Below are 17433 nucleotides of genomic sequence, written 5' to 3' on the forward strand. Positions count from 1 at the left end.
TGGAGGAGGAAGAGGAGGAGCTTGCCTCTGAGCTCACTGTAAAGCAGTAAGCCAGTGGGAGGACACTGTCACCGTGTATATTAACTCAACACATGAGGTAATTAAGGTAGAGGAGGCCCACAGTGTCTCATGACCAGCTGTAGCTCACCTGGGTCTCACCTGATGGTGTGGAATGGTGTTAGTTTCCTGGTTTCTTCTTCAGTGGCTCCCAGCAAGCACTTCCACATCCCTGAGCCATTCACTTAATGCATTCTTTTTGGTTGAGAGGTCTGGATTCTCTTGACATAACATTCAACAGCGTTGGGCCTGCATTCCCATGCACCTGACCCTTTCTCCCTGCTGTGTTTCTCCTTATCTATGCTAGTCCTGCTGGAAGGTAGGGAGTGTAGGATTCCCGTTGTTCCAGAGATAAGGAACCCAGCCTCAAAGGCGGCCAACAGGGCTGCCCACAAAGCTGCTGGGGAAGCTGAAATCCATCCTGCTGTCCAGCCCATGTCTCTGCTCCAATTGTCCCCCCAACCCCCACCCGCCCGCCACCAAAGCAAGCAAGCACTTAACCTTTCCCTAGGCTCATGACTCAGAAATAGCCAACAGTGGGGCCAGGAGACAGTTTTGGTCTCCCCTTCTCCATTCCATCCCTCCAAAGCCACTGGGACATGGGGGACCTATTCATTTAAACTCAGTCATTCTCCTGAAGGCAGAATGGAGCTGAATTGGGTCAATGGTGCTATTTGCTGTGCTCAGCTGTTTCCTCTGAAACACCATCACTACCGGGTCTGCTGCTGGCTCCGTGCCACCAGGCTTGCTGATTGTGGCTCCATAACTTTGGCCATCCTCAGTAAGCCTGACTCTGGCAGAGAGAGATATGTAAATCCACTGACCGAGTGTCATTCAGGTTCCCAAACCATATGACCTTCACCTCCAGGACACAGGTGCCCTGCTGCCAGTGGCAGTTTGTGCAGATGGGGACACTAAAGCTTAGTACTCTCTGGGTACAGTCAGACATAGGTGGTCCTGCCAGCCTCACTCAGGGCACCTACCTCATGGGACTGGGGTGCCCTGGTGTAAACAGGACATGGCTTGTCAGTGGCCAGCCTTGGGCTAATTGACTGGGATTGAGTGTCCTGTGTACTAGGAACAGTTTGGAAGGAGTCTTAGGACTCGGGTGAGCTGGGCCACCCACTCCCATGTAACCTATCCTAGTTCCCTGCTCCCAGCACTACAGTGTCCCTGTACTTTTTTTTGATAGTCTTTTTGGTGTCAGACCCACACTGGAATCTGACGCAGCCTCTTTGGGGACCATAACTTGTTATGTTGTTTTAGTCGGCACCAATTTGGTGTACCTTTGCAGAAACTAAGCTGCTGGTTTCCTAAGGGCAGGGGCAGATGGCTCCTTCATGCTTGGGACCCTAGCTAGGTACCTTGGCAGGTTGTTTGTCTGATGGATCTGTGCACTCATCTATAAAGGGGGGCTGTGCATGGGATGGGTGACAGGTGCTCATACCTCTCTGATGTGTGTCCTGCTTAAGTGGTCAGTGGCAGCTAACAGCAGCACTGTGCATGGTGCCTGTTGCACAGGCTCACAAAGCTCTAGGAAAAAGGCAGGTCCCAGGCTGCCTTTCCACCTCCTGAAGAAGGGCCTGGTGGAGTCCTGGGAGAGACGGTTGCACAGTAACTTTGGCTCCATGTAGCAGCAAGGGGAGCTGGTGGCTGTGGCCCTGCCCTCTTCTGTTTGCCACAGAGCACAGAACTGCTCTGGTTTAGCTCTGACTGACCAGGAGCAGGGCACTGTCTTTTATGGACCCAGCAGTGGTGTCAGGGTGAGTGACTTTTTTATGGCAGCCACCAGACCTGAGAAGAGAGTAGTGGGATTACCCCATGGCACCCCAATGGTATTGTTTGTTACTAGAGCTCCCAGGGTTGGGGACAAGGACACAGCCTAAGGGATTTGACTTTTAAGAGGCATTTTGAACTTGGACATGTAGTGATATAAAGTGATGTTTGGGACCCACAGTAGTGGGGTTAGGGACAGGATTTGGGGGCTGGTAACAGCTGACTTAGGGATACAAATGAGGCACTAGTCAGACTCACGGATGGGGGACCTCGAGCACCGCCTGGCACTCACATAGTCATCAGGAATAGATTGTGCCCACCCTGTCCTTTGCCTTGTGGTAACATCCAGTTCTTGGCTCAACATGCATTGCTGCCCAGCTCTTGGCAATGTGACAGCCAAGGAAGGGAAATACTGACCATGTCTCATTGCTTGTTCAAGTAAATTTACTCTGTATTTTCAGAGAGGTGTCACATAGGTGGGAATTTACTCCCACAAAAGGTTTTAATGGAAACATTACATTTAGTGAGCCAACATGTGTTAAAATCTCAGTGGAGGAAAAAGTTCCAGGCTTCTATGCCAGCCACAGTAATCACCACAGAGCCCTGTCTGGAGGTCTGGCAGATGAGGGATGCATCCAGGCTGGTGGGGGCAGAGGCAGCAGCCAGAGGCTATGAGCTCTCTGAGCTTATCTGGAGGAGGTGGGGCTTCTCAGCAGGTGGAGAAGAGTAATAGAAGTCAGGGTGTTCCTTAAGCTCCCATAAGGTAAGGGAATCTAAAGACAGACAGACCATGGGCCCTGGGGTAAGGAGTGCTGGGGAACCCAGAACTCCAGCTCCCATTAGTAATTACCTGTGTGACCTTGGGGATCAGCCCTGTGCCCTCTGCTTCAGCTTCAGTTCAGGCAGATGTTGTGTGGGTGCCCATGCTCACAGCCCGTGGAGGTGTAAGGAGATAATGTATGTAAAATACCTTGCTCTGGGCTTGGCACTGAGTAGGTGCCAGGACACATTTGTGTTTTGTTGGTGATGATAAAGCCGCACATGCATGGATGTGCTCACATAAATTAACAGCTGGGCTGTGTGGAAACTGCTTCCTAGAGTTGGCCCTCAGTCTAGCATCCAGCTTGCATCCTTCCAGTAGCCAAGTGTAGACAGAAAGTGTTTTAAGAGGTCCTTATCCAGGAACAGCCGAGCCTGCTGATTCCTCTGCAGGGGTTCCTCATTGTTGCTGTCCTGCATGACTTACAGATTCATCCTGAAGTGGTCCCCAGGTTGTGGCAGCGTCTCCCAGAATGAGTTTCTGTCCTTAGAGAGCAGTTTGTGGGGAGAAGAGCAGAATAGGTAACTGGACTGCATACTGTTGTTGCTGTGACCAAATGCATGGAATAGCAGAGGAAGGGGTCATGTTCTTGGGTATTGGCCCCCTGAATCTTGACAAGATCAGTTTAGGGATAGAGTCAGGCAGGGGAATGCTGTCCGCTTCATGGCCAGATAGAAAGCAGAGGGAGGGCAGGTGCAGAGCTACCAGGCTGCCAGTGGGACGATTTCCTCTCCCTCTGTGCCTCCTTGGAAATACCCACCTACCCACAGGCGTGCCTCCTCACCAGTCTAATCTACTCATGGTGACAGTGAGAATAAGGCAGGGATGTGCAGGCAAGGCCTCCAAGTGTCTTCACTTCTGCCTCACAAGGAAAGGGAGTTCTTGCGGGTGCTATCCAGTCCTACAGAGAGCCTTACCTGCTTGGTAAGGCCACCTTCAGATGATGCCAGGGCCTCGATCCCAGTGAGAAGACGGGCCTGAAGGGTGTGGAGGGTGTTTGTTGTGTATTATGGAGTCCTTAGCCTTGAACCAGAGATGGATAGACGACCCCCCCCACCCCCCACCCCCCCAGTGAGGACCTGGAGATCAAGAAGTAACATGCAGGCCCATAAGAACCCAAGGTAAGGGGGAGGGGATCGGCATATTCTTGGGGCTGGGGGTTGGGGTGGGGGAAATGGGGAAGATTTATCTTAAATGGGAGGATCCGAACTGGCCTCTGAAAGGTAGAATAACCAGTCAGGAGGCTGTGGCTATAAGGAAGGGAAGAGTCTTGAACTGCTAACCTTGGTTATGAAGGTGAGGCATGAGCTGAGGTAGATGGGGCCTTTTCAGGAAGACTGGGCACTCAGGACTGTTTGTTTTAAGGCCGTGTGCACCTCCAGTTTGGGTTGAGAGGGTGTGGAAGATCCAGCTTCTTCAAGGCCAGATAGCTGTTGAGTATGGGAACCCAACTTAGGACATAGTCCAGCCTCTGTTTTTGTTAGCTGTGACCCCTTCCTGTGGCTGCGTCACACAGAGCAAACAGTCCTGCCCGAGGGCCCTGCTTACCACAAGGAGATAGTAGAGCCGGGGAGGCACACGTGGCACCGTGCGTTCACAGTGTCCACAGTAAGCCATGCTTGCGAGCCTGGGGCAGTGGCATTTTGAATTTGAGGCCAGCTTGGACTACAGATTGAGGTCTTGTCTCAGAACAAAAATATAAGTCCACTGTCAGGAAATGGCTTCCTGCCTGGAAGAAATCTAGGAGGCTTCCAGTTGGAGGAATATTTGAATGAGGCACATCTGCTGTCAGTTGGAGTGGGAAGTGGCTCTCAGCCATGTGGGAAGTGGCTGTCTTGCCTGTCTGTTACATGCAGGACCATAAAGCTGGCGGTAGAAGGCCCGGCTTGGAGCCACACCATGCTGCTTAGAGGATGGACTCATGGGCTCTGTTTGCTCATTTCCTGTTGGCTTGGCCACTGTGAAACCAGGGGCCCTTTTCTGGTCTCATGTTCTCTGTGAGTAATTTATCACCTCTCCCCTCTAGGAAATGTTACCGAGACTTGGAAACTAGGAGAGCAAACCTAGGCCACAGAGGAAGGCCGCAGCCGGACAGGAAGGAGCCTTCCTTCAGTGTGCTCTGGGGGATGGGCAGGTGCATGTGTGGCCAGTTGGGGTGCTGTTGGGTCAGCATGTCCAGAACACGGCCAGATCTGGGGACCAGATGGAGTAAGGGCCCAAGTACAGCCTCTTCAACAGCCCTGCGCACGGTAGGTGCTGAACACAGTCCAGGCAGACCCTAACTGCCAGGGATGCAACTGGGACTGTGTTGATTACAGGAGACCATGGCCTGGGCAAGGATCTTCCCCATTTCAACTTCATTTTTGTCTCTGTTTTTTTTCGGGGACTTGAAGTTCTTGACGTCATGAGCTGTAAGCATAAGCTAGAGGAAGCTCTGGGCGAGCCTTCCTACCTGGTGGCTCTGAGGGAAAGAGGGTTGACTTATTGGTGTCAGAGGTTTGTTTAGCAGGTGGAGCCTGGTTCTGTGGCTTGCCTTTGAGGTATGGGAAAGGGTCATCCAGGCAAAATTGTCTGCTTACTAAGGGTACCTTCCCAGAGCTAGCTGTGTTGTGAGGACTGGGTATTGTATGACCTAATGGCCTAAGGACACATCTCCAAATGGTGGCAGTTGGGCTCCAGCTTCCAGCTTGTCTACCTCTTTTTGACTCTCCTTGCCCTGTTGGCCCAGCCAGATACTTTCTGCAATAGAGAAACCACCCCAAAGGAAGAATTTGCATCTAAGACAGTTGTCTGGGGCTCAGCAGCCTTCTCAGCTGGAGGGCTCCTGACTATGCCCACTGTGTGTGTGGGGAGTGCGGAGTGGGGGGGGCGCTAAGTCTCCCCTCTATACTTCTGACCTATGACTATGGACCCCAACCACCACCCCTCCCCCCAGTCCTTCTCCAAACCTTCAGATTGCTTTGTAAAAAATTGGTTTCTGACTGGGAGCAGTGGTGTTGCTAAGAGGGAGGGTGTTTGCCCTAGCTGTGCTGGCTGAGCCCAGGATGGGCCTGTGTCTGTCTCACCTCCCTCTGCAGTGTCAAACTATGGTTTTGGAGCTCAGTAGTAGTTGAAGGTGCTGTTGGGATGGACGGGAGCCTGGGGGAGTTTGCAAGGCCACGTGGGGACCAAGCCCCAGTTCCCTGGCCGCCCGCCCGTTTCATCCAAATTGTCTCCCATTCACACAGCCTCATCTCTCCCTGCTAGGCCTGCTCTGGAGGGCAGCCACATGTCTCAAGCCAGTTGCAACTGAAGACAGCTGACCTGGGAGGAGAGGGGAGAGGCCCACTCCAGGCTTGGAAGAAGAGAAGGCGGGAACTGCTACTTCTGGCCTGGAGAGAGTTCCCGGGAGCAGTACAGACTGGTGGAAGTTGGACTGCCTGAGGGTGGGGTGAGAGAAGACAGGTCTAGGAATTCCCTCAAATCTCTGATTGCTCCAACTCCTTCTTAATCTAGCTCTGGCTGGTCAGTCTCAGGCCAGATAGGAAAATACAGTAATAGATTCCAAATGCCTATCATGCTTCTGCTTTTTGGCAGCTGCCCAGCAAGGTGTTCTGGGCTTACTGGCCTGGACTGGTAAGGTTCTTGAGGAGGGGTGGGTGGGGGTGGGTGGTGGAGGGACTATAGCAAAAAAAAAAAAAAAAGCAGGATGACCTCAGATCCCTGCTATGAAGAAAATGAAGCAAGGTGATAATTGACGTGGGGGAGGAGGGTGGGAGAACCCTCCCCTCCCAAGACTGATCTTTTGATCTGACACCAGCATCCAACTGGAGCTGCCCGGCATTGGCTAGCACAAAGGCCCAGGGGCGGGACTCCAGAGGGCAGAGCCAGCACTTCAGGGGAGGTGCTAATGGGACTTCTGGGCCAACTTTCCAGCTTCCTGGAGTTGCTCCTGCTAGTCCGGCACTCAGCACCAGCCCTGGAAGGTCCCTGCTGCTACCTAGGAGAAACTGTTTACTTTCAAGAGCACTTCTGACTTCTTGGACTGGAGGCTACTGTATGGAAGACTGTAATTTTCCTTGTTCTCTGGGGAATCCGGAAATCACTAGATGTTGTCGCCTCTGTGTGTTTAAGACATTTTGAGAGTTTCAACGTGGTGGACACGGACACAATGTGTGCTCTGTGGTAAGAGGGAACCCTTTGGGTTCACCTCTTAAATGTCCACACTGGCCACTTGGGTCTATACCACCCTTGGGAATGGGCCTCTGCGGCCTTGGACTCCTCGGTGACAACCTTGGCAAGATCCTGTGCTGGTCTGGAGATGCCACTCTCTGGAAGCCCAGCCATCCTCAGAAGCCTCATCTGGCTCCTGGGCCTCAGATGCCCAGGTCGGCAGAGAGGCCTACACTCCTACCATTGCCAAGGTCTGTGACTGGATGTGCAGAGAAGGAGGAAGAGGGCAGGGCTGGAGGCTGAGGGCTAGTTATCCTTGGAGGTGTGGCTGTAGGAGGAATGGTCGGCAGGTACTGTAAAGGTGAACTGAGACCTAATCCAGATCTCTCCACATACTGCCTGCTTCTGACAGAGAGCTCTGGAGAATAGGCATGGGGCTGGGGTTCCTGGGTAGATGATTCTCGTGCCTTAGGAGTCAAGCCCTGCCCTTGGGGAACAAGGACAGGAAAACCAGCAGGTGAAGCTTGGGGGCACCTGCGAGTTGGCTGCCCCATGCCCTGGCTCTTGATCCTGGCCCAGATAAGCTGCAGGTCAGGAAGGCAACCTCTGAAAAGGGGGTTTTGACCAGCTTCTTCCAAGGCTACATACTACCCCAGCCCCTCTGGCTCTCCCTGCCACAGTGTCTTGGAGGCAGATTTAAAAGTCTCTTGTGGTCACTGTTGGAGGAGAGAAGCTTTACTTGTGAAACTTGTTCTGATGCAAACACTAACAAGAAGTTAAAGGGTTTTCAGAGCAGAGACTCTCCTTTTCTGTAGGTTGAGAGTTAGGACTGACTTTCTCTGAGCACTCTGGCCCTTTCTCCAGCAGCTAGATGGAGCTGCCACATGTGCATCTCATCCCCCGGGAACTGAGCCCCAAGACCTCTGCAGCTCTGAAGTGTGCCGTCTCATCTGAGGGTGGGGTGGGCTCTGGAGTTCTTGGCTTTCCGAGTTTGGTTCCTTGGCTACTCTGGTAATTGATTTGCATATGGTGGTTCGTAAATCGAGTTTACATCATATTAAACACTCTCTTAGGACAGATACGACAGCCATGGCCCATGGCCACACAACTTCCCTTATAGAAGACATAGGTAAAAATAAGTAAGCCACACCTGGCTGCAAGCCCAGGACTGCCTTTGTTTAGCACCTGTGCCTAACCCAGGACCTGACACACAGTTGAGACCTAGTAAATACTTGTTGGCTGAATGAATGCACAAGCTGTTCTGAAACAAGCCAGGGCTTTGCTGAGGAATGACGGAGGCAGGGCAGGACCTGGCCTGGCTAAAAAGTCCAGGAAGGGAGGGTGAATCCAACAGGACAAGAACAGTCTATTTTGAAAGTGAGGTAGAGTAACTCTTATCGCAGGTACAGCATCCCCAAGACAGGTAAGGACACCAAGGCCAGCCCAGACACATGCTATTAAAAAGTAAAAGGGTTTTAGAGCAGACTTCTGGCCCTCCCAGTTGGGGGAGGGGGTCAGAGATTGCCTAGTCCTACTGCAGTTACCCAGGAGTCACCAGATCTCTGTTATTGTTTTAGTTGGATTTTACTTAATGTGTGTGAGTGTTTTAGCACATGGTTTATGAAAGTGAATGTCTGTGCACCACGTGCCTGGTGTACACAGTGGTCAGATACCTTGGAACTGTAAAAACAGATGGTTGTGAGCCACCATGTGGGTGCTCGGCGTCGAACCTGGGTCCTGTGTAAGAACGCTGGACCACTGAGCTTGTAACCACTAAGCCAACCAGCTCTCTAGCCCCCACTGGAAGGTTTTGTTATTGTTTTGGTTTTTGTCTTCCTAGTGAGCTTTCTGACTTCCTTGTGGAGTAGGGGAGTCTAGTACAGAGAGGCTACTGGCCCTCTGGGCTCCTATAGGAGAGGAAGGGTTGGGGAAAGGGGCCTCAGGCCTAAAAAGGCCTGAGGTTCTCTGGGGTATGAAAATATTCCTCCTACTTGAGATAGGAGTCGGGAGGATGTGGTGCGGAGTTGGAGTTCGGAGCACACTGGAGTATTTAAAACTCCATGTGGATGACATCACCACAGGGAAGCATCTTGCTTCCAAACCCAGAGCCCTGAAGAGACTGGAGGACAGTTAGGACAAAGGACCTGTGAAGAATGAGGGGTCCCTGGTGTGGGTAAGGGCCTGGGTCTCGGGGTGGTGTTGACTATGGCAACCCAAAGACTGTTGGTCAGAAGCCGGAAGCAGGAAGAGGGGAAGCCTGGTGGCTAGGGGAAGTCTCAAATGATTCCTACCTGTGTACTTCAGGTGACCTAGAGGTCTGACCTTGGTAGACCATCCAGAGAAGTGGTGTCCCTATCCCCCAAATGTCAACAACCTCCCCTCACTGCCGCTTCTCTAGCTATAAGGACCCTGCAGCCCCTGCCCCTGCCCCTGCCCCCATTCTTTACTTCCGTGCTTTCCCCTGCCTGGATCCAGGTCCATCTGGGCCTTCTGGGTCTGTGGCCTCTCAGGGGTCTTTCTCCAAGAGATGTAGACTTCTTTTCCCTAGGAGTGTCCAGCTGAACGTGGGGTCTTCACAGGCTCTGGTTGCCAGCGCCTTTACCTCTGTCTCAAGGCCTTGCTGGTTCTGGGGAGACTTTAGAATGTGTTTGGTTGTGCACGGTGAGGGACAGCCAGTAGCCTAGTGGGCAACAGGCTGTGGCAGGTTCTCCATGCCTGTTGAGACATCTTGAGTATTTGGGGATCCTATCTGCTTGGTTAGCGCTTTTTGGCATTTGCCTTTCCATTGCTTTCACTGTGCTGTCCAGGTGAGGCTGTATTAATCTTATACATGAGGAAACTGAGGCACTGGAACGTGAAGGGCTTGCCGTTACTAAGTAAGAAACATGGCAAGAATTGTGGCTGAGGCATAAAGGCCCCAGTCAAGTGCTATGTCTCCTGCTATATTTCAGGAGTCAGACATAAGACTGTCCAGGCAGGAACTGTCCAGACTGTCCAGACTGGAGGCCTTCCTGCTACCATGGACCTGCCCTACATGAAAATCAGAGGCATCAGGCTCCAAGGAGCTGTAGACCTCCAGCTCAGCAGGCAGTCGGGTGTTTGTGTTGAAGGGACCTCTGGCTGTGAGGGAGGCTCTATGCCCCACAGCTGTAGGTTGTTCCTGAGCTTAAGCAGCATTTTATATGTACTAACTAGTTAATCTAAGACCAAAAGCCAGGCATGAGATAGGCTCCACCTGGGGAGTTGAAGTCCTGTGCTGCCCCAGCCCCCAAAACTCCCAGGCTTAGGGCTCCTTCTTTCCCTCTGCCTACTCAGTGGGCCTCAGTTGGGCTGGACACCAAGCAGGCTTCTTCAAAGGATTTGGCTCCCATCCTTCCTCAGACCTTACTCTCTCCAGGGAAAGGCATCCTAGTCATCCTGCAAGGGATCCCTGAAAAATCTTTTCCCAGAGGGGAAAAAAAGACTTGCCCTGATGACTAACTACCCTGGAAGCTTGTCCCTGATTTGCGCCTCCCAGCATGCCCACCTCTTTGAGCCAGGCTGGAGACCAGCCTTTGCTAGGTGTTCACTGAATGCCAGGCATGTTCTGTGTCCTGGGAAGCAAATGCTGATTTGAAACAGTCCATTTTACAAAGGAGGAAACTGAGGGAGACTCAGAGATGTGTCGGCCTGTTTAAGAGTACGTGGGAGCAAGCGGTACAGCTCAGGTTTGAGTGCAGACAGCTGCAGACCCTCAGGCTTACTTCCAGATTCTACGAAGAGTGAAGTTAGGTCCTCAGGACTGAGCCCTGTGTGGTGTTGGGCCGAGGCTTCCACCTGGCCAAGGTGAGGCATGCAGCAGCCACTAAACCCAGACACTCAGGGCCAGACAGTCCAACATCTTTCCCTCCCTCTTCCCTTGCTCAAGCTTGGGGGATGCAGAAGAACCCCCGTTCTGTGGCTCCCCTCCATCCCTATGAGCATACTCTGTGTCTGAGTCTTGGCGCTCTCCTCTTGCTCTATCCACACAACGTGTTTGTGGAGTAACTGGGGGGTCTGTGAGGGTGTCATGCATCTGCAGAGCCTGCACCCATCCTCTTCCCCTTCATGACTCCTGGCATTCACCTCCTTTGGGGTCTAGGGTAAGGTAGAGGATGTGACAGAAGAGACTTGAGGGTTGTATGGCTCAGCCTGAAAGCCCAGTGGCCAGGCACTGTAGAAACACGATTGGTGCCATCTTGTCTTAGTGGAAGAGAAAGATATTGAAGAATGTGAATCTTGTGGGACCTAAGGCTGGGGCAAGAGAAAGTTGGTCTTTTGGAAGGGAGCTGCTACTGCAGGGGTGGGGGGTCCTCAGCTGACACGGGCCTGTGAGCAGAATTGTGCTGTGGAATCCTGGAGAAGCTGTCTTTCTCTTGACCTCAGCTTGTCCATTTGGGAGTTGGATGCTGGTGCTGCCGTCCTGGGGAGTAAAGCAGGCAGTGCTCGGAGTGCTAAGTCTTGGCCCTGGTAAGCCATGATTTTCCAGAACTGGCAGTGTTCCCCCCCCATTTATAGTCTCTACATGAGAATTAGTTTTACTGTTTCTGTTTCACATGCTTTGGAACCTTTAAGTGAAATTCAGATTTTGACTCTTAGAAACTTTGCCTGAAGTCTCTGTTAGAAGCCGAAGGCCCATAATCTGATGATGACTCATGGGCTGTTTCACTTTTCCTGCTTCCTGTAAAGAAAAAGGGATCTGTAGCTTTAAGGTCTCACAGACTTGGGACACTGGCCCTTTAAGAGAACATTACAGAGAGTTGGAACATTGCTTTTTGTTTAACTAGCTAGCCATGGTTGGTCCCAGTGGGTAGGACCAGAGTGCTGTGTCTAGAAATACAGCACAGAGCTGGACTGAGTTTGACGGGAAACAGCCAGTGGCTAGGTGGCTAGGCTAGCCTCTGTCCCCAGCCTGGTGAAACCAGCAGCTCTGTTCAGGCATGGTGAGTGGCCTTGGTAGAGGCTGAGCAGAAGGGGGCCAGTTAATCCTCCTGGGCCCAGGGAGGGGCTGCTACCAGTACTAGATGGAGTGGTTGTCACAGGTGCCCGGCCTGCGAGGGACTCACGTTTCCAGTAATGGCAGCTCTACCCAGATAGTCACTACCAGCACGGAACTTGGAAGCAGTTGGATAGGTCTGGCTCAAGCAGGAGACCAGCAAGTGGGGGGAATGGTGATGCTGCCACCACTGCTGCTGCTGTTAGTTCAGTGATGAGGGTGGCAGTGCTGCTCTCTGCAGGCCCCATGGCCTGTGAACAGGGGAAGCAGGAACTGCTTGCAGCATTCTGCTCTCTGGAGTCTGGCCTTTGCTCTGGCTGTCCAGCTGGGCTGGGTGGAGCTGCGCTTGGGCCTTACCGCCTCCCCTCCAGCAGACTTGTGGTTGCTCACCTCCCTTCTGCCTGACTCCTGTGCTGTCTGGTGCTAAGAGTGTTGGCTACAGCTGGAGAGGTTGTCAGAAACCAGGTCTGTTGCTGTGGTAGTCTTCAGGGGGAGCCTTCTTGGTTCTTACTTGTTACTGTACTAGGGGCAGGTAAGACAGCCTGCAAGATGCCTTCACCATGTTCCAGACAGGATCACCAGGTGACAGGCCAGGGCCCTGCTATTACCTGAAGTTCCTATAGTTACTTGACAGTTGGTACATTTCAGTACACGGTTTCTGTAGGGTTGGTGAACCCGATGCATCAGCAGACAAGCAGAGAAGAGTTTGGGATTGGAGCTCTTATACCCAAGCCTCCCCTGCCCCGGTGGTGCCTATGAACTGTGACATTGGCTAAAGTCAGTTTTCAGTGTGAATTGGAGAGGCCTATGGAAATGGTAGGATCTATGTTTGATTCTTTCTTTCTTTCTTTCTTTCTTTCTTTCTTTCTTTCTTTCTTCCTTCCTTCCTTCCTTCCTTCCTCCCTCCCTCCCTCCCTCCCTCCCTCCCTCCCTCCCTCCCCCTCTCTCTCTTTCTTTCTTCATTTTTTTTCTTTCTTTTTACAAAAGCATCTTGCTCTGTAGCCTATAATTCTAGGCTAGTCTGAAACTTAATTCTCCTGCTTCAGCCTTCTGAGTGCTAGGATTACAAGTGTGTGCCACTGTGCTGGACGAGTGACCACTGAACAGGGCTCAGACAGGAAATGAGCAGGCCTACCAGGAGTGGCTCACCATGAGCAAAGGTGAACTGCCCCATAGAGTGGTTACTGGAAGGGTTGAGCTGGCCCAGTTCCTGGCCTGGTGCACACACACCTGCTTTAAGGGGGTCGGTTTGATCTGCTGGGATTCCTTGGACCAGATGGCAAAATGACCATGCGAGTGTATCCAGCCCCTAGTGTGGGAAAAAGAGGGACTGTGATGGCCATCTCCAGTCCTCTGTTTCCTTAACCATAGTCAGGTACATCAGAATCAAAAGGGATGTGAAGCCAGTGGTTGGTGTACTACCTAAGTGTGTGGCTTAGCAACAGATGGCTACGTGGGGACTTGAGAGCACCCCCTGCTTTTCTTTGACATGTTTTTTCTCCTGAGATTCTAGCCTTGCTTGTAGTGTAGGAGCATGGCTTGCTGGTAGCTGTCCTCTTACTGATTTGCTACTCATGATGCTCCTGGCTGCCTCCTGCTGTTGTAGTTTGAGGCCTGGTAGCTCTGTTGCTCTCTGGAGGTCGGCAGGCTCAAGGATGATATAAAAGGGAGGCATTCAGCTATTATATTCTTGCTCAGAAAGGGTAGGTACCAATGCAGTGTAACCACAGGGTAGCCCATTTGATAGGTGATAAGGCTGGCCCACATTTCCTTTAGTCCGCTCCTTCCCCACTGTGTCTGCTGCTTCTGTCTCCTAGAGGGTGCTGACATGGAACTTGTGTGGCCAAAAAGCCGTCCATCCCTGGTGGTGGCTATACTGCTTAGAGCTGGCAGCTCAGTGTACGTGCTTATTCAACATGTGTCCTCCATAAATAGAAATCTTCGGGGCTGGAGAGGTGGCTCAGCAGTTAAGAACACTGACTGTTCTTCCAGAGGTCCTGAGTTCAAATCCCAGCAACCACATAGTGGCTCACAACCATCTGTAATGGGATCTGATGGCCTCTTCTGGTGTGTCTGAAGACAGCTACAGTGTACTTATAAATAAATAAATTTTAAAAAAAAAAGAAATCTTCAAGTGTCTATCCAAAGTGACCTGTCCTTTTGATCCTATTTGGATGAGGGGTGCCGCTGTCTGGAATCGTTTGTCAGAGAATGTTTTTTTGGGAGCCTTGCTGTAGGAACAGGGAGGATAGATCTGGACCAAGTAGAGAAAGGCCTTTAGGAATGTCAGTGGACCAGGGAGAAACCAGGAGCAGCAGAGAAGTTGACAGGGAGGCCTAGAATAAGGCAGGGCATGGAGGCCACCAGGGCTGACTACAGGCCTGCAGGCCTACAACGCGCTGTTGGGTAATTTGTTCAGCAACAACAGGGCCCAAACGGCAAGCAACACTTGGCTTACTAGTTTGGCTCATGTCACGGCATTTTGCTTATTGGTTTTTGTTGTTGAACTTTCTATGTGGTAGAGCCTGTCCTTGGGCTCTTGGTCCTGCCTCTGCCTTCCAGGTTCTAGGATTGCATGTGCATCCATGCCTGAGTCTGATCTGCATGAGATCAGTACATTTAACTAGGTATCAAAAGAATGGCCTAATGGGTTGGAGAGGACAACAGTCCTCAGGTTAACTGTCACTCTGATGCAAACAGCCAACCGCATGGAGTGGCACCTGGGTCTTAGGTAGAGAAGATGAGGCTGTGTGCATTCCCATTTTCCATCATAAGGAAGGACGGCCTCCCAGAGGTGAAGGCCTGTAGACTGGGTTAGTCAAGGTAAGCTGCTTTCTATGGGATGGGAACACTCCCCTTTTAGCTGAGTCTTGATTTTTATTTTATGATCATTCTCTACAAGCATTCTTATTTCCAAGGCCATGGAGGCTGCTCTGGGAAGTATTTGTGGCAGGGTTGGGAGGCAATCAGTAACTATCCCACACCAGACTAAAGGGACACCTAGGTATGTCCCTGGGCATACCTGTGGTCCACTGAGCCCACTTACAGAGTCAAGAACACCTTGGCAAGGGCCTTGAAATGTCCCTAGACAGTCCAAGGAGATGATGGTGTCACGGCAGGATGACACGCTGAGGTGGCTGGGGTCAAGCTCTAGGTGTCCACTGTGCCATGCAGGGATATTGGACTCTGCCTGGGGATAGAGGTGGAGACACTTTCCCTAGGGAGACGAGGCAGGGTGAGAGCTTGGAAATGTCCTACTCCTGGTCTTTCTGGAGTTTGTCCTGGGAACCAGGCGGGGTGAAGAGCTTAGGTAGCCGGGGCCTTTGGGCCTCAACTCTCTTTGGAATCACTCTTCTCATCATGTTTGGTGAGTGTTCTTGGGTTCTCTTTTAAAATTCAGGGCACTTCGCTGTTCCACTGAGGTTTATGAATGTTTAAAAACTGCTTTGTGGTCCCCACAGTAATTTGACAAGTTTGACAGCTGTTGATTAAAAAACCAAAATTATTCAGGCTGCAGGGTGATGGGGAGATCAGATGGAACGGTTTCTGCTTTTGCCCCATCCCTGGGACTCAAGTACGCTGTGAAGGCGAATGTGATCTCAGAGGTCTGCAGCCTCTGTTGGGTATGCTGGGTCCTGGGAAGGGTAGGCCGGCTTTCTGAGAGCTACCTTCTGTACAGGAATGAGATCAACACTGGCCTCAGTCGCCGCCAGGCAGCAGGGAGGCTTTACTGTTCACTGTTGCTAATAGGATCAAGAGTGTAGCCCTAGAACTGGTGACCGTCTGCTGGGTTTTCTTTTGGGAGAGATGTAGGACTTTTCTGGTAGCTCAGCACATGAGGAAAGAACCCAGAGAAAAGAGGGAGCTTGCGTAGGGTTGACCCAAGGTCTCAGGTTGATTAAGGGTGGAATTAAAATGGGAACCCAGAGCTGCTTGTCCTGGTTCTCTGTCTTGCTGTGTGAGATGAGAGGCACAGACCTTGCTTTCTCTGTATCTTGGTGTATGGCAGTTACCACTGAGTTGGGTTCATTGGGCTTGAAGCCCTGCTGTCCTGTCTACTTAGGATGCCACCTTCTGTGTGTGGTTATGGGAGAAGACTGTATGTACTGGGGTAAGCATTGTCAGCATCCTTTGGACACCACTGCTGCCCGGACTTAGGTTGTTTGGTAGCCAGTCATGGGCTGTCCTGATTTGGTTGTGTTTTCTTTGTATTCTCAGCCCTGTGGTGTGGAGATCTCACGGGTAGTGTGGAGGCAGGAGGCCAGGGTCCAGTATGTATATGAAGGGAGGTGTCATCCAGGTTCCTGATGAGTCTGCTGGGACCTACTTCAAGTCCTGTATTGGGAGAACTCAGGCCTGAGAAGGACACATTCCTCCAGGCTTTCTTCCCAGGAAATTCCCCAGGCTGACTGGCCAGCCCCTGCCTTTTTAGGATGTTGTTTGTCATCTCAGGACCTAGGGAGCCACCAGGCAGCTGAATTCTCCCTCCCTCAGGCCTGACAGGGCTAAGATGTTCCCAACCAGGCCCGGCACAGCTTATGTCCAGCCCTGGATTCCCAGGAGGTCAGTGCCCTTGTCCTGACATGCTCCAGGACTATAGCCTGAGCCTGCCTGCTACACAGAGTCCGCTGGGCTTTCACTCCAGAGCTGCTCAGGCTTCTAGTCTTGGGTGGACATCAACTCTAGAGACCAAACTTTGCTCATCTCATATTTTTTTTTCCTCTGTCCTAGGACGGTATGGAATCCCCATGTATACCTTCTTTCCCCTTAAATTCACTAAAGGAAATTTACGGCTTACAAAAAGTTTTTAGAGATATCCTGGGAGTTTAGGCAGCTAAGATTGGTCCTCTTCCTTAGATGAGGAATTAAGGAAGTTGGGTTAGTGAATGAATAGGTAACAGCTTGGGAAATGCCAGAAGGGTAGCCTATCCTGGAATCGTCTTCACTCATGTGCTGAAGCCTTCATGGTTGAGAGGTGGGTAAAGGGAGAGGGATGGCCACAAGGGACTGATGGCGGTCCTCCACTGCAGTACTTGTCCTCATGAGCACACCCCTGTGCTTCTCATTTGACTTTAGAGTGGCCACCATGAGAGTTGTGTTTGTTGGGAAGCCGGTCTAGCAGGTTGAATGACTTAGGCACTTAGAGCTGTTTTTATTAGGGATAGACGTGGCTTGCTGCTACAGCTGACAGCTGATACTCGGCTCTTGGTTTTGCTGCCCGCTGGCATTCAGTGGTGTTCCTTCATGTGGCTATGTTTACTCCAGGTTCACTCTCTACCTGTCTGCCCCATTAGCCAGTTGTGCTGGTACTCCTCTGCCACGTGGCTTTTACAAGTATTTTGTGTGAATGGGCATTTCATGTGTATGCAGATCTAGGTTCTGTGTGTGTGTGTGTGTGTGTGTGTGTGTGTGAGTGTGTGTGTAGAGGTCAGAAGAGGACACTGGATCTACTGAATTGAAGTGACAGATGGTTGTGAACTGCCGTTTGAGTGCTGGGAATTGAACCCAGGCCCTCTGAAAGAGCAGCCATTGTTCTTCACCTCTGAGGCATCACTCCCATCCTGTCTTAAAGGGTCTCCCGGCCTGCTCCTGTCCTCTAACTGCCCCATTTGGA

At 51.6% G+C, this 17433-nt stretch overlaps 1 protein-coding gene across 20 annotated transcripts in view; it reads left to right on the forward strand.

Moving 5' to 3' along the window:
• The window catches only part of Dab2ip (DAB2 interacting protein), a 171111-nt gene that overhangs the window by 125191 nt on the left and 28487 nt on the right, over positions 1 to 17433 (forward strand). For 2 of the 20 annotated variants that reach the window (XM_087647679.1, XM_087647683.1), the window contains exon 1: positions 11636 to 11766. The gene's annotated coding sequence lies outside the window, so the exon portion shown is untranslated. 20 annotated transcript variants of the gene reach the window in all.

The sequence above is a fragment of the Rattus norvegicus genome, chromosome 3 (genome assembly GCF_021556685.1).
Source record: "Rattus norvegicus strain SHRSP/BbbUtx chromosome 3, alternate assembly SHRSP_T2T, whole genome shotgun sequence".
Taxonomy (NCBI): domain Eukaryota; kingdom Metazoa; phylum Chordata; class Mammalia; order Rodentia; family Muridae; genus Rattus; species Rattus norvegicus.